The sequence below is a fragment of the Gavialis gangeticus genome, unplaced genomic scaffold (assembly GCF_001723915.1).
Source record: "Gavialis gangeticus isolate Ggan-Ray unplaced genomic scaffold, GavGan_comp1, whole genome shotgun sequence".
Taxonomy (NCBI): domain Eukaryota; kingdom Metazoa; phylum Chordata; order Crocodylia; family Gavialidae; genus Gavialis; species Gavialis gangeticus.
The window spans coordinates 86,234,821-86,237,378 of NW_017729031.1; the positions used below are offsets into that span (position 1 = coordinate 86,234,821).

The following is a 2,558-nucleotide window of genomic DNA, read 5'->3' on the forward strand; positions in this document are numbered from 1 at the left end:
AATTCTAGATCTTAGGCCTCATCTATGCATGTTCACAAGGGCTGGACGGTACCAGCAATCCTCTACTGTGAAGGTGCACCATATATCTACAAGAGAGCTCTGGCTGTTGCAGTTTAAACTGGTCTCCAAACAAAAACTAGCCTATCCCAGCAGGCAAACTTTTGCTGTTACGGTTACGTCTATATTAAAACTTCTGCTGTCACGAGTATGACTGTCATTGCAGGGGAAGTGGACAGGAAAAGGTGAAATAAATCACAATACTGACCAACAAGCCAACATTGGCAAAACTTACCTATTACTCTTAGAGATGGATTACACCACAGTAATATGCATCTACCAGTGCTAATATTTCAGGGTTTTCAAGTCTGTTTCTTTTTTTTTTTTTTTTACTAGCACTTTAGAAACAAACTAGAAAAATAAATCAAATAGGAAACAGGAGTGTAGGTTGTTTAAGTTGGTCTAATAAAATATATCAGACTCACCCAAAGAACCTTGTCCGTCGAATAGGAAAGAAATTCTGTTTGCCAAATCTCAGGGAAGTAACTCAAAATCAAACTTAAAAGTGATAAGAAGAATTTTATGTATGACCTGAAGACAGATATCAACTGTCATTTATGTCTATATAATCTACAATAAAAATAAATTTTATTTTCTTGGGGTTAACACATTTTTTAATTTAAGCATCATCTACTAGCTCTTTCCATGTAATTAATGGACTGACATTTTCAACTATGCAAATATGCCACATATAGTAGAATGCACTTCAGATGAAGAAAAAAAAATCAAAGCTTAATATTGAGTTTGAGCCTTAACTGTGTAAAAATGGAGGAGGAAAGTGTCTGTCTGTCTTATTTTTGTGGAAAGTTTGTAACCTGCTACACAGGTTATACACAGAAGGCTAGGTCTCTGCCATCTACCTTGCAGCCCATACTTCTGTTGCAGCAATTGAATATATTCAGGATGGAACAGGTAGTCTGATAATACAGAGGAAAACAAAGACCAGTGATAAAAAATCTGGCTTTTAAATATTAGCCAACACAATTATATTAGCAAAACTGCAGGTGGAGATGCAACTACATCAGTAGAAAAGTGCTGCTCAGCTTAGCAAATGTCATTTGAGATGCTTGCATAGCTACTATAGCAGAAATTCTTTCAGGCTCTGCTGGCATAGCTTTATCAGCAGAGGCTCTGCAGAACAGATAAGCTCTAGATAAACAATTATTCATTTACAAATGGATATCGAATACTGGGGGTACTGCCTACAGGTACAAGACTTTCTATCTAGTTTCTCTGGAGGGAGGGAGGGAGCAACTCAGCAACAAATATTGGGGAAGAGTTGGATTCTGCGACATCCAGACAATAACTGTCAGCACAGCCTAACCATCTGATAGAAGACTTAAAAAAAACCCCAAAACAATATTCACATACACATTTGAAAATCAACTTTTTTTCCAGTTCTGCATTTCCATTTCACTTCCAGAGAACTGCACACTTCCCACATAGTAAAAGCAGTCTCTTAATATATTAAAACAATTTTTTTTTGCCAGCAGCATGCAATACACTGGCCTGTTCTGCAAAGTGCTGCAAGAAACTCCCCTCAGCCTGGCTCCCTCCCCCAGCCCACACCCACCAGAGCAGACCCCCCTGCTTTTTCAGAATACAGTTGTCAACTTCTGAAACACCAAGGGAGAAAATCACTAGTGTCCCTGTTGCTTCAGGTGCCCTAAAACATACTCCCTTTCATAAACCCTGGGCACATACATATGGATAAGTACATTTACTTCATAGCCGAACAGCATGAGACTGAACATGCTGCTGACTGCCTGTACTGCAACAAGCTCCGGGTGCCCACATATTGGTTAATGGCATAAACTGCTCACACAGCATGGACAGGCTTTGGCTTGGCTGCCTGCTTTGCAACCGGATCCTATTCCCTTGGTTTATCCCCACTGTGAAGCTGGTCGGGAGTAGATGGTTTCAAGGGCTAAAAACAGACAACCGGCTTGATTGGCATGGGAGTTTTGTCCTGCAGCAAACCCCAGGCCTCACAGCCAGACAAGCCTCTTGTCCCACGCTCAGTGCTGGCGATTTACTCCAATTCAGACGGTGCTCAGGAACCATCATCACTACATGGACTTTGCTGCCCGCTAAACCCAGCACGCACAGAGCTGTGCTGCATCCCGATACCAGTCCCATCCCTGCCTCACAAACCCCTGATTTTAGCCTAACTTTCTAAGGTTGCCCAGCACTAGGCCCTAGGTATTTCAAGGCTATGGGAAGCGTTGGGCCCTTTTATGCTAAAAGGAGCCTCCAGGGGTTACCCGGGGGCAGGGGTTTTTATCCTGAGATAGATACCATTTTATCTCGGGATACGACATTTGATCCCGGGTCTTCCCTGGTAAGTCCGAACGGACGCACAATCGCAGCTAACCCGAGTTCACTCCCGTTCAACCTGCCCCATGGCCACGCCCACGGGCCTGTTCCGATGCGAGTCTAACCCGGGATAACGAGTCCCGGAGGAGGCGGACTCGCCTCCCCCCGCAGCCTCGGCACGGGCA

At 43.4% G+C, this 2,558-nt stretch overlaps 1 protein-coding gene across 3 annotated transcripts in view; it reads right to left on the bottom strand.

Annotated features, from left to right (window-relative positions):
* Positions 1–2,551, bottom strand: part of RBM44 (RNA binding motif protein 44) — a 27,648-nt gene extending 25,097 nt beyond the window's left edge. For 2 of the 3 annotated variants that reach the window (XM_019523322.1, XM_019523320.1), the window contains exon 1: positions 2,356–2,550. The gene's annotated coding sequence lies outside the window, so the exon portion shown is untranslated. Of the gene's footprint in view, positions 1–2,355 lie in introns of all 3 variants that reach the window. The other variant, XM_019523323.1, reaches the window with a different exon arrangement.
* Between the last annotated feature and the right edge of the window lie 7 nt (positions 2,552–2,558).